Here is a 15,319-nt window from a genome sequence, read left to right as displayed (position 1 = left end):
AAGTAATGCTGCCACTAGTGATCATGTCATGGATTTTAAGTTGTTGTATATATTTTTAGGTCATAATGATAGTTAATAAATTTGATTTCAAGTATAGCTTATATCATTTTAATAAATTATTGATTCTTAATTCACCTTTACACCCACTTTTAACTCACTATTATTCCCAAACCTCGATTGTTGAACACCATTTTTCCACTACCTGTGAAGATTCAGGGGCATGAAGCACATCTATCTACACTCAATCTTGTTATTTACCATTCAAATTGTCTCTAACCACTGTTGGAAGCCGAGGAGGGAGGAGAGATTCTTGGAGTGCAGCGAAACCATTCTTTGGCATGCAAGTTTACCAATATGAGATTTTTTAATTGAAATAGAGGAATGGGAAGAAACAATAGAGATAAAGGGTTGGGAATTATAAGAGATAAAAGGCCCAGAGTCTTGTTGCACTTTGATGGAGACTTCGAAGAGTTAAGACAATTGTTGCAAATTGGTATTGTGAATTTGACTGGTCAAACCCCACAACCGTCTATTCATAGCAAGCACAATATTGGTATTCTAGTGCCTCTTCATGTTTCGACCCCACTTGTAGTCCTTGCCAATGATATATCGCAAAATATCATTCATCCACAACCATTACGATCTGTCCAGGGATGGCTAATAGTTTCTTTGCCTCCTCCTCCACCCCTTCTTGAAGCACATGTGTCACAACAATTATAGTCTGCTACCTCACGTGTTGTCCCCACTCCACAACCAACAACTCAATCTTCCAGGCCTATTGTCCATCCTCCTCAATTTGTTGCTAGACTTGACAAGTAAAAATCATAAGTCACGAGATGAGAGTCCTCCCATGGCTCCTCTCATTCTATTACTTCTCATCCTTGTCATGGTTAGCGTGAGCAACAAGCTAAAAGTGCACCATCTCATAGGCCTAAGTGATAGTTTATTCATGTTTTCATATTAGATTTTAGTTTTTGGATAGACCATGCTTCAATTTTGCTACTATTTTAGTTTATTTATGGATTCTCAACACTTATTTTTCAACATAGCTATAATTTTATTATATGATATCATATGCATCGATGGATAGATAGCATTGATATTGTGGATGGAACTTTTGGGGGTTTAATGATACATGTGCCATATGTTTTGAATATTGTAATTTTGTGGATATATATACATGTCTTTGTTGATGATTATCATGCCTGGTGATGGGGATACAAGGGGGGATTATGGGAGGCATAAGGTGTTTATAATTCCTATTTGATGATGCTACTTGACACATTTTCTCTTTCATTTCTACATGGATATTCATGGATGCATATGGATGATGTTATATTGTTTTGTATTGGAGGGATGTGATGTTTTATATAGAACAATTCACAACAACATTATTTATTTTGTCATATTTGACTTTCAGGTGTGCATATGGGTGGTTTATTATTATTTTAATTATTGTTATTAAGAAAATAAATTATATGGGGAAGTGGAATACTAAATGATTTATTTAATGGATTAGGAGGGTCCCACCTACTAGGAAATTAAAACATAATTATTTTAAAATTTAATTTAATATAACTTTCCCTTTAGAAACCTCATCCTCGTATTCTAATCAACACTTGATTTGAAATTAAGCCAAAAAGAACCTATAAAGTGGTTCAACTTCCCAACTACTTTGAAGAAGCATAAAAGAGGAGGGGGCCTATTAAGGAAGGAGAGAGAACATTGCGAGGAGAGGTATACATTAAAATATTTCAAGTTATCATTCCTTCTGATTCCATTTTTCTGTGAGTTACACGAAGCTAAATCAAAAGCTGGCAACATATTGTTTTTGAAGGGAAAATACAATCTGAAAGGCTACTCCACTCAATCTTTGGACATCTTATCACCTATCGCCTACACCTACCTACAAGTCAGTGAGAAAAGCCTTCAACCCCACAAGGTGTGGTTGGTGGGAGGGAACTAAGAGAAGGGGCTGTCACACTAATCCCGACTCTCTCCGTTTAAGTTATCTCCTAGGTTAGCTAAAGGGGGTGGTCCTTAAAGGAAAATTAAATTAAAGATGTGATTTTCTAGGAGAGTGTTATAGTGTTATGGATCACTCTTATAGATTTATAAGAAAATGTGATATGAGCAATATGACATCAAATAATTATGACAACCATCAATACATGAACATTCAACCAGTAATAAATTGCTCTAAAATGAAATTATATTTGCTTAAATGAGGTGAAAGTCTTTCAAATGGAAAGAAAAAGTAATATTTAAAAGTGAAACAATAAACTGTTAGCACAAGATACTATAAATGCAAGATACAAGAATGATTTTAAGATAAAAAAATTTATGAATCAAATCATGTGAAGCTATCTTGCCTAAAAAGAAACAATTAGTAATCTACCTATGAGAACGTAAATGAAATGATAGAAAAAACTCAAATGTTAGACCAAGATGACAACACACAATTAAGTTTGCAACCCAAAATAATAATACTTGAAAGTGAAATCAACCATTCATGACAATATGCAATTAAGTTACAAAGGTAAACCTATTTCCAAGTAAAAGAAAATTAAACTTGTTGCAAAATTAAGAGATTACAATGCTTGCATCCAAAGTGCTTCTTGAAATGAGATTTGCATGTGAAACTTTAAACCATCAAGATAGCAAAAAATTGATAATTTTGCAAGTAAAGTAAATGTGATGAAAAAATGCTCTTGTTTTATTTTATTAGTTAGCTCTAAAGCAAGAACACAATTGAACTCTAATCCTCTGACCTCATCCTCGCCCAAAGATTTGGATCTGAGAGTGAGGAGTCAATAGAGGTAGAGGGTCCCTAAAAAGTCTATTCAACCAACTTAAGTTGGAGGAAAATTTTAGTGATGCTTGGGGCATGTAAGTAAATTAACCAACAACGAAAATTAACTTCAACTTGAAATGTACTTGCTTGACATGAAATAGAATGTTAATTTATGAAGAAAATTTGTCCAAATACTTGATGCATGTAAGATGTGTTTAATGGTGAAGCATAAGTAAACTTGGAACTATGTTTAAGCCAAATAAGATCAAGTAAAAAAGTGTTTGCATGTAAAAAATATGAGCTTGTTATGGACTTGAAACATGTAGTAAATCAAACTAAAAAAGACGTGGAATGAGTGTAATGCATGATTGTGTTAATTCCCCAATTAAATGAGATGCAAGCAAATGAGACAGATCAAAGATCAATCCACCAAGTCTCTCCATAATATGGAGAGATAGGGATACCAATGGGTAAAACCCCTCTCCAAAAATTAGAAATTTTATTAGTTATTACAACAAGGAGAAGACAATAAAGTCTTCTCTAAAATCCAAGGGAAGTCTTAACAATTTGGCCTTAAACCATATACCTTTCCAAGTTGAAAGGTTTTGCAATTTGAGGCCCAAATAGGCTCAACAAAATTAAGATTTTGAAGAAGGAGAAGAGAGGATAAGCCTCCTCTAGGCCACGACCAAGTGAGAGAAAGATATGGCCAAAATAATTTGAACTCCCTCAAGAAGAACACGACTTGTCTAAGAAGAACTCAGCCTAAAGGTGGAAATAGTCACTAAATTTGAGCCCCAAGGTCCTGCATGCAAACTTGTAAGTAGGTTTTTTTTTTTTTTTTTTTTTTTTTTTATGAATTCCGCAAGTACCTGCAAGAGAACATGTTAGAAATGGTTACAACAACACAACAAATATTAGCTCAAGAAAACTACAAAATATGTTACCAAATAATCTACAAGAGGCTAGGCCAAAGAGTATGAGCAAACTCTCCTCTTTGACTAACCATGAATTGGCTCTTTGAAATAACCAAATATTGATAAATGAAGTGCAATACGTGAACAATAAAAAATTTAATGTGATTTTGATGCAATAAATAAGAGTCTAAAACTTATAGGAATGCTTGCTAGACAAATCGAAATAGATTAGACTTTAGAATTTAATGCATGCAGGTTCTCCTTGAATATTTTTAGGAGTGGGTTGGCTCTTCCGAAAAATTCCCCTCACGCTTGAAAGCTTGACCAAAGAATGATTTCTCTACTAACTTCACCACAACTCATTAGATCCACACAAAAATAAATAAGTGCAATTGAAGGAATTCCTAGAGATATATTTGACATCAACTAGAAGGTTTCTTTTCCTAAAGCAATTAAGCAATTCTTATGCTAATATGAGATAGTTGCATATTAACATAACTTGAAACAAGCATGAAGGAAGCAATAGCATGAAGAAATAAATAGAAGCATAACAACAAGTCAAGAATTTACCACATATGCAAGGAGAAGAACATCATCACAAATTACCCCAAACATTGTTGTATTATATTGCAAGTAGTGAATACAATTCTTCAGCATCTCCTCAAGCTCAATAGCTCATATTACATGATCTAAAGTGAGATCCCAAGGCTCAATTATATAAGATAATGGGAGCAAATCCTAATGTAAAGTGAAAGTGACAAGTAGAGAGAGGGAGGAGATCACAAGGCAAATTAAAATTTGTTGATAGGAACTCCAAATGCAAAGTGTAGAAGTCAAATTTCGTCATGCCCATGTGCCAAATTCGAATTCTTCATTTGGGCTTCCAAGTGTGAGTCATATACGCTGAAAAAAGGAGCTTATTCTCTAACAAAATTTCAACCATAGTCATGTGAAGACATCTCTAGAAAGAATCGTACCCAAAATACTCCTTAATCTCCATGTGTAGATGGAAAAAGAGGTTGCGTTCATTTCTAAACTGAAGTGCGTTAAGCTGCATGGTGCCTTCTTGATTGTGATTCCTTCTTGACTGTGAGTATGGTTGAAATGAATCTGGCAGTTTTCTGCTTACTCAATGTGGAGCCTAAGGTGGAGACACATTGGAGTTGAAGTTCCACACTCAATTGAAGTTACCCGTAGTTGATTCACCCTTCAAATCTGCATGGAGATATTTTCTGTACAATGTGGATATTCATTTGTTTTAGTTTGTACATAGATGCACTAATAAATATGTGCATGTTAACTGAACTGAACTGTTGTTGGCTGATTTACATGGAGCTGTGGTGAAGGACCTGTGTACAAGTGTGATGGTATACTATACTTTGGAGAAACATTTACCATAAATTTCTCATAAACTTTTTCCCTCCGTTGATTTCCCTTGCTGCGTTTGAAACCTCTGACATTTATGGCATGTGCATATTTATCTTTTAATTGCCCATGCATAGCAAAGGACAGTGAGGTGGAGTCCATTCCTCACTCACTAACTTTACCTTATATTTTAATTTCATCGCATATTTTTTTTGAATTAAATTTAACTTGAATTTTTGCCAGACGCAATACTTGATGACTTCATTGTGAAACAATTTGACTGCCTTTGACTTGGCACTTGCACATTTGACTTTGACTTGTACCTTATGTGGTGGGCCCCACATGACTGCCACATCACCTTTGACTTCCCCTCAATTTTCCTTGTCACTTGTTTGACTTATTTTGACTTTGAAATTTTTTATGAATTTTTCCAATGATTCATTTTTTGAATGTTTTTTCTCATTTTTTCCATTGACATTAGAAAAATCGGCTTTTGAGGGACTATAAGTTGCTTTTTAACTGCCAAAGTGGGCCCTAGGAAAATGTTGTGTCTTTGAGCATGAATTTTGAGTAGTCACACGCCCTAGACATTTCCCAATGCACTTATTTACATCATTACATATAAAATAATTAAAAAATCTCGTAAAAAGTAAAAAGTGCTTGCATGCAAAAAATATGAACTTTTTATGGACTTGAAACATGTAGTAAATCAAACTAAAATGGATGTGGAATGAGTGTAATGCATGATTGTGTCAATTTACCAATTAAATGAGATGCATGCAAATGAAATAGATCAAAGATCAAGCCACCATGTTTCTCCAAAAAGTGGAGAGATTGGGATACCAATGGGTAAAGCCCATGCGCCCAAAATCGGAAATTTGATTAGTTGTTACAAGAAGTAAAAAGTAATTAAGTCTTCTCTGAAATCCAAGGAAATTATTAGCAATTTGGTTTCAAACCATAGACCTTTCTGAGCTGAAAATTTATGCAATTTGAGGCCCAAATAAGTTCAACAAAATTCTGATTTTGAAGAAGGAGAATAGATGATAAGCCTCCTCTATGGACACGACCAAGATAGAGAGAGATGACCAAAATATATCGGCCTCCCTCAAGAAGAACACATTCTTGTCCAAGAATAACTTGGCCTAAATGTGGAAGTAGTCACTAAATTCGAGCCCTAAGGTCCTGCATGCAAACTTGTAAGTAGTTTTCTTTTTATTGATGAATCCCGCTTGTGGCTGCAAGATAATAGGTTATAAATGGCTACAACAACACAACAAATATTAGCTCAAGAAAACTACAAAATATGTTACAAAATAATCTACAAGAGGCTAGGCCAAAGAATATGAACAAGCTCTCCTCTTTGACTAACCATGAATTGGCTCTTTGAAATAGCCAGATATTGATAAATGAAGTGAAAGACATGAAGAATAAAATTTTTAATGTGATTTTGATGCAATAAATAAGAGCTTAAAACTTATAAGAATGCCTCGACAAATCAAAATAGATGAGACTTCAGAATTTAACGCATGCGGGTTCTCCTTGAATATTTTCAAGAGTGGGTTGGTTACTTTGAGAACTCCCCCTCACACTTAAAAGCTTGACCAAAGAATGATTCCTCTACAAAATTCACCACAAATCATTAGATCCACATGAAATTAAATAAGTGCAATGGAAGGAATTCCTAGAGATATATTTGACATCAACTAGAAGATTTATTTTCCTAAAGCAATTAAGTAATCCTTAGCTAACGTAGGAGATAACTTAAACGAAGAGAGTCGGGATTAGTGTGACAACCCCTTCTCTTAGTTCCCTGCCATCAACCACACCTTGTGGGGTTGAAGGCTTTTCCCACTGACTTGTAGGCAGGTGTAGGCGACATGTGATAACATTTTTGGCGCCATTACAGGTTACAAACTTCCTTGTGCTTGGGAAATCGAATAACGTTTTGGTTTTAGAATATTTGAACTTTAGATTTAGATTCTTGCTCAAGTGGTGACTCCACTCAACCCAAATTTTGCAAGTCTCTACTAGGAGAAAATCAAGTGGTCTAGTTAGCCCCTCTCCTGATCCTGAAAGGGTTATTAGAGAGAGGTTGAATAGACTTTCTTATAGTAGAGCTCTTGCTAGTCTTGGGCAAGAGGCTATTTCTGATATTCATTTGCTTTTTAAAGAACAAGTAGAGCCTATCATCATGAATGATATTTTTGCTCCTTGTGACTTCACTAACATAAATGTCTATCCTCCGTATCCCTGGAAACGACGCCAAAAATGTTATCACCTGCCGCTTACACCTACCTACAAGTTAGTGAGAAAAGCCTTCAACCGCACAAGATGTGGTTCGTGGCAGGGAACGAAGAGAAGGGGCTATCGCACTAATCTCGATTCTCTCCGTTTAAGCTATCTCCTAGGTTAGATAAAGGGGGTGGCCCCTAAAGGAAAATTAAGTTAAAGATGTGAGTTTCTAGGAGAGTGTTATAGTGTTATGGATTACTCATAGAGATTTATAAGAAAATGTGATATGAGCAATATGACATCAAATAATTATGACAACCATAAATACATGAGCATTCAACCAATGCTTTCAAATAAATTACTCTAAAATGAAATTATATTTGCTTAAATGAGGTGAAATGCTTTCAAATTGAAAGCAAAAGTAATCCTGAAAAGTGAAACAAGAAACTTATAGCATAATATACTATAAATGTAAGATACAAGAATAATTTTAAGATAAACAAATTTATGAATCAAAGCATGTGAAGCTATCTTGCCCAAAAGGAAACAATTAGTAATTTACCTATGAGAATGTAAATGAGATGATAAAAAAAATCAAGTGTTAGACCGAGATGACAACATGCAATTAAGTTTGCAATCCAAAATAATAGTACTTGAAAGTGAAATAAACCATTCATGACAATATGCAATTAAGTTACAAAGTAAGCCAATTTCCAAGTACAAGAAAATTAAACTTGTTGCAAAATTAAGGGATTACAATGCTTGCATCCAAAGTGCTTCTTGAAATGATATTTGCATGTGAAACTTTAAACCATCAAGATGGAAAAAATTTGAGAATTTTGCAAGTAAAGTAAATGTGATGAAAAAGTGCTCTTGGTTTATTTTATTAGTTAGCTCTAAAGAAAGATTGAAATTGAACTCTAATCTTCCTACGTCACCCTCGCCCAAAGATTTGGATCTCACAGTGAGGAGTCAATAGAGGTAGAGGGTCCCTAAAATAAAAAGTATATTCAACCAACTTAAGTTGGAGGTAAGTTTTAGTGATGCTTGGGGCATGTAAGTAAATTAACCAAACAATGAAAATTAACTTCAACTTGAAATGTACTTTCTTGACATGAAATAGAATGTTACTTTATGGATAAAATCTGCCCAAATACTTGATGCATGTAAGATGTGTTTAATGGTGAAGCATAAGTAAACTTGGAACTATGTTCAAGCCAAATAAGATCAAGTAACAAGTGTTTGCATGCAAAAATTCTGAACTTGTTATGGACTTGAACATGTAGTAAATCAAACTAAAATGGATGAAAAATGATTGTAATGCATAATTGTGTTAATTCCCCAATTAAATGAGATGCATGCAAATAAAATAGATCAAATATGAAGCCACCAAGTCTCTCCAAAAGGTGGAGAGATAGAGATACCAATGAGTAAAACCCGCACTCCCAAAATCAGAAATTTTATTAGTTGTTACAAGAAGAAAAAGACAATGAAGTTTTCTCTAAAATCCAAGGAATGCCTTAACAATTTGGCTTCAAACCATAGACCTTTCCAAGCTGAAATTTTTTGTAATTTGAAGCGCAAATAGGCTCCACAAAATATAGATTTTGAAGAAGGAGAAGAGAGGATAAGCCTCCTCTATGGCCATGACCAAGAGATAGAAAGAGATGGCCAAAAGAAATCAGCCTCCCTCAAGAAGAACACATCATTGTCTAAGAAGAACTCGGCCTAAAGGTGGAAGTAGTCACTAAATTCGAGCCCCAAGGTCCCACATGTAAACTTCTAAGTAGTTATTTTTTATGACGAATCCTGCAAGTAGTTGTAAGAGAAAAAGTTAGAAATGGCTACAAAAACACAAAAAATATTAGCTCAGGAAAACTACAAAATATGTTACAAAATAATCTATAAGAGGCTAGGCCAAAGAGTATGAGCAAGCTCTCCTCTTTGACTAGCCATGACTTGGCTCTTTGAAATAGCCAAATATTGATAAATGAAGTGCAATGCATGAACAACAAATTTTTTAATATGATTTTGATGCAATAAATAAGAGCCTAAAACTTATAAGAATGCCTGCAAGAAAAATCAAAATAGATGAGACTTCAGAATTTAACGCATGCGCGTTCTCCTTGAATATTTTCAAGAGTGGGTTGGTTACTTTGAGAACTTCCCCTCACACTTAAAAGCTTGACCAAAGAATGATTCCGCTACAAAATTCACCACAAATCATTAGATCCACATGAAATTAAATAAGTGCAATGGAAGGAATTCCTAGAGATATATTTGACATCAACTAGAAGATTTCTTTTCCTAAAGCAATTAAGTAATCCTTAGCTAACGTAGGAGATAACTTAAACGAAGAGAGTCGGGATTAGTGTGACAATCCCTTCTCTTAGTTCCCTGCCATCAACCACACCTTGTGGGGTTGAAGGCTTTTCCCACTGACTTGTAGGCAGGTGTAGGCGACATGTGATAACATTTTTGGCGCCATTACAGGTTACAAACTTCCTTGTGCTTGGGAAATCGAATAACGTTTTGGTTTTAGCATATTTGAACTTTAGATTTAGATTCTTGCTCAAGTGGTGACTCCACTCAACCCAAATTTTGCAAGTCTCTACTAGGAGAAAATCAAGTGGTCTAGTTAGCCCCTCTCCTGATCCTGAAAGGGTTATTAGAGAGAGGTTGAATAGACTTTCTCATAGTAGAGCTCTTACTAGTCTTGGGCAAGAGGCTATTTCTGATATTCATTTGCTTTTTAAAGAACAAGTAGAGCCTATCATCATGAATGATATTTTTGCTCCTTGTGACTTCACTAACATAAATGTCTATCCTCCGTATCCCTGGAAACGACGCCAAAAATGTTATCACCTGCCGCTTACACCTACCTACAAGTTAGTGAGAAAAGCCTTCAACCGCACAAGATGTGGTTCGTGGCAGGGAACGAAGAGAAGGGGCTATCGCACTAATCTCGATTCTCTCCGTTTAAGCTATCTCCTAGGTTAGATAAAGGGGGTGGCCCCTAAAGGAAAATTAAGTTAAAGATGTGAGTTTCTAGGAGAGTGTTATAGTGTTATGGATTACTCATAGAGATTTATAAGAAAATGTGATATGAGCAATATGGCATCAAATAATTATGACAACCATAAATACATGAGCATTCAACCAATGCTTTCAAATAAATTACTCTAAAATGAAATTATATTTGCTTAAATGAGGTGAAATGCTTTCAAATTGAAAGCAAAAGTAATCCTGAAAAGTGAAAAAAGAAACTTATAGCATAATATACTATAAATGTAAGATACAAGAATAATTTTAAGATAAACAAATTTATGAATCAAAGCATGTGAAGCTATCTTTCCCAAAAGGAAACAATTAGTAATTTACCTATGAGAATGTAAATGAGATGATAAAAAAAATCAAGTGTTAGACCGAGATGACAACATGCAATTAAGTTTGCAACCCAAAATAATAGTACTTGAAAGCGAAATAAACCATTCATGACAATATGCAATTAAGTTACAAAGTAAGCCAATTTCCAAGTACAAGAAAATTAAACTTTTTGCAAAATTAAGGGATTACAATGCTTGCATCCAAAGTGCTTCTTGAAATGATATTTGCATGTGAAACTTTAAACCATCAAGATGGAAAAAATTTGAGAATTTCGCAAGTAAAGTAAATGTGATGAAAAAGTGCTCTTGGTTTATTTTATTAGTTAGCTCTAAAGAAAGATTGAAATTGAACTCTAATCTTCCTACCTCACCCTCACCCAAAGATTTGGATCTCACAGTGAGGAGTCAATAGAGGTAGATGGTCCCTAAAAAGTCTATTCAACCCACTTAAGTTGGAGGTAAGTTTTAGTGATGCTTGGGGCATGTAAGTAAATTAACCAAACAATGAAAATTAACTTCAACTTGAAATGTACTTTCTTGACATGAAATAGAATGTTACTTTATGGAGAAAATCTGCCCAAATACTTGATGCATGTAAGATGTGTTTAATGGTGAAGCATAAGTAAACTTGGAACTATGTTCAAGCCAAATAAGATCAAGTAACAAGTGTTTGCATGCAAAAATTCTGAACTTGTTATGGACTTGAACATGTAGTAAATCAAACTAAAATGGATGCAGAATGATTGTAATGCATAATTATGTTAATTCCCCAATTAAATGAGATGCATGCAAATAAAATAGATCAAATATGAAGCCACCAAGTCTCTCCAAAAGGTGGAGAGATAGGGATACCAATGAGTAAAACCCGCACTCCCAAAATCAGAAATTTTATTAGTTGTTACAAGAAGAAAAAGACAATGAAGTTTTCTCTAAAATCCAAGGAATGCCTTAACAATTTGGCTTCAAACCATAGACCTTTCCAAGCTGAATTTTTTTTTAATTTGAAGCGCAAATAGGCTCCACAAAATATAGATTTTGAAGAAGGAGAAGAGAGGATAAGCCTCCTCTATGGCCATGACCAAGAGATAGAAAGAGATGGCCAAAAGAAATCAGCCTCCCTCAAGAAGAACACATCATTGTCTAAGAAGAACTCGGCCTAAAGGTGGAAGTAGTCACTAAATTCGAGCCCCAAGGTCCTGCATGTAAACTTCTAAGTAGTTATTTTTTATGACGAATCCTGCAAGTAGTTGTAAGAGAAAAATTTAGAAATGGCTAAAAAAACACAAAAAATATTAGCTCAGGAAAACTACAAAATATGTTACAAAATAATCTATAAGAGGCTAGGCCAAAGAGTATGAGCAAGCTCTCCTCTTTGACTAGCCATGACTTGGCTCTTTGAAATAGCCAAATATTGATAAATGAAGTGCAATGCATGAACAACAAATTTTTTAATATGATTTTGATGCAATAAATAAGAGCCTAAAACTTATAATAATGCCTGCAAGACAAATCAAAATAGATGAGACTTCAGAATTTAACGCATGCGCGTTCTGCTTGAATATTTTCAAGAGTGGGTTGGTTACTTTGAGAACTTCCCCTCACACTTAAAAAGCTTGACCAAAGAATGATTCCTCTACAAAATTCAACACAAATCATTAGATCCACATGAAATTAAATAAGTGCAATGGAAGGAATTCCTAGAGATATATTTGACATCAACTAGAAGATTTCTTTTCCTAAAGCAATTAAGTAATCCTTAGCTAACGTAGGAGATAACTTAAACGAAGAGAGTCGCGATTATTGTGACAACCCCTTCTCTTAGTTCCCTGCCATCAACCACACCTTGTGGGGTTGAAGGCTTTTCCCACTGACTTGTAGGCAGGTGTAGGCGACATGTGATAACATTTTTGGCGCCATTACATGTTACAAACTTCCTTGTGCTTGGGAAATCGAATAATGTTTTGGTTTTAGCATATTTGAACTTTAGATTTAGATTCTTGCTCAAGTGGTGACTCCACTCAACCCAAATTTTGCAAGTCTCTACTAGGAGAAAATCAAGTGGTCTAGTTAGCCCCTCTCCTGATCCTGAAAGGGTTATTAGAGAGATGTTGAATAGACTTTCTCATAGTAGAGCTCTTGCTAGTCTTAGGCAAGAGGCTATTTCTGATATTCATTTGCTTTTTAAAGAACAAGTAGAGCCTATCATCATGAACGATATTTTTGCTCCTTGTCACTTCACTAACATAAATGTCTATCTTCCGTATCCCTGGAAACGACGCCAAAAATGTTATCACCTGCCACTTACACCTACCTACAAGTTAGTGAGAAAAGCCTTCAACCGCACAAGATGTGGTTCGTGGCAGGGAACAAAGAGAAGGGGCTATCGCACTAATCTCGATTCTCTCCGTTTAAGCTATCTCCTAGGTTATATAAAGGGGGTGGCCCCTAAAGGAAAATTAAGTTAAAGATGTGAGTTTCTAGGAGAGTGTTATAGTGTTATGGATTACTCATAGAGATTTATAAGAAAATGTGATATGAGCAATATGACATCAAATAATTATGACAACCATAAATACATGAGCATTCAACCAATGCTTTCAAATAAATTACTCTAAAATGAAATTATATTTGCTTAAATGAGGTGAAATGCTTTCAAATTGAAAGCAAAAGTAATCCTGAAAAGTGAAACAAGAAACTTATAGCATAATATACTATAAATGTAAGATACAAGAATAATTTTAAGATAAACAAATTTATGAATCAAAGCATGTGAAGCTATCTTGCCCAAAAGGAAACAATTAGTAATTTACCTATGAGAATGTAAATGAGATGATAAAAAAAATCAAATGTTAGACCGAGATGACAACATGCAATTAAGTTTGCAACCCAAAATAATAGTACTTGAAAGTGAAATCAACCATTCATGACAATATGCAATTAAGTTACAAAGGTAAGCCAATTTCCAAGTACAAGAAAATTAAACTTGTTGCAAAATTAAGAGATTACAATGCTTGCATCCAAAGTGCTTCTTGAAATGAGATTTGCATGTGAAACTTTAAACCATCAAGATGGAAAAAATTTGAGAATTTTGCAAGTAAAGTAAATGTGATGAAAAAGTGCTCTTGGTTTATTTTATTAGTTAGCTCTAAAGAAAGATTGAAATTTAACTCTAATCTTCCTACCTCACCCTCGCCCAAAGATTTGGATCTCACAGTGAGGAGTCAATAGAGGTAGAGGGTCCCTAAAAAGTCTATTCAACCAACTTAAGTTGGAGGTAAGTTTTAGTGATGCTTGGGGCATGTAAGTAAATTAACCAAACAATGAAAATTAACTTCAACTTGAAATGTACTTTCTTGACATGAAATAGAATGTTACTTTATGGAGAAAATCTGCCCAAATACTTGATGCATGTAAGATGTGTTTAATGGTGAAGCATAAGTAAACTTGGAACTATGTTCAAGCCAAATAAGATCAAGTAACAAGTGTTTGCATGCAAAAATTCTGAACTTGTTATGGACTTGAACATGTAGTAAAACAAACTAAAAAGGATGCAGAATGATTGTAATGCATAATTGTGTTAATTCCCCAATTAAATGAGATGCATGCAAATAAAATATATCAAATATGAAGCCACCAAGTCTCTCCAAAAGGTGGAGAGATAGGGATACCAATGTGTAAAACCCGCACTCCCAAAATCAGAAATTTTATTAGTTGTTACAAGAAGAAAAAGACAATGAAGTTTTCTCTAAAATCCAAGGAATGTCTTAACAATTTGGCTTCAAACCATAGACCTTTCCAAGCTGAAAATTTTTGTAATTTGAAGCGCAAATAGGCTCCACAAAATATAGATTTTGAAGAAGGAGAAGAGAGGATAAGCCTCCTCTATGGCCATGACCAAGAGATAGAAAGAGATGGCCAAAAGAAATCAGCCTCCCTCAAGAAGAACACATCATTGTCTAAGAAGAACTCGGCCTAAAGGTGGAAGTAGTCACTAAATTCGAGCCCCAAGGTCCCGCATGTAAACTTCTAAGTAGTTATTTTTTATGACGAATCCTGCAAGTAGTTGTAAGAGAAAAAGTTAGAAATGGCTACAAAAACACAAGAAATATTAGCTCAGGAAAACTACAAAATATGTTACAAAATAATCTATAAGAGGCTAGGCCAAAGAGTATGATCAAGCTCTCCTCTTTGACTAGCCATGACTTGGCTCTTTGAAATAGCCAAATATTGAAAAATGAAGTGCAATGCATGAACAACAAATTTTTTAATATGATTTTGATGCAATAAATAAGAGCCTAAAACTTATAAGAAAGCCTGCAAGACAAATCAAAATAGATGAGACTTTATAATTTAACACATGCGCGTTCTCCTTGAATATTTTCAAGAGTGGGTTGGTTCCTTCGAGAATTTCCCCTCACACTTGAAATCTTGACCAAAGAATGATTCCTCTACAAACTTCACCACAACTCATTAGATACACATGAAATTAAATAAGTGCAATGGACGAAATTCCTAGAGATATATTTGACATCAACTAGAACGTTTCTTTTCCTAAAGCAATTAAGTAATCCTCAACTAACCTAGGGGATAGCTTAAACGAAGAGAGTCAGGATTAGTGTGAC

Source organism: Pinus tabuliformis, chromosome J (genome assembly GCF_031772625.1).
Source record: "Pinus tabuliformis cultivar Carrire ecotype Pingquan chromosome J, CPIR1, whole genome shotgun sequence".
Taxonomy (NCBI): Eukaryota; Viridiplantae; Streptophyta; class Pinopsida; order Pinales; family Pinaceae; genus Pinus; species Pinus tabuliformis.
The sequence above is the reverse complement of the archived record's forward strand: the minus strand, read 5'-3'. Positions refer to the sequence as shown.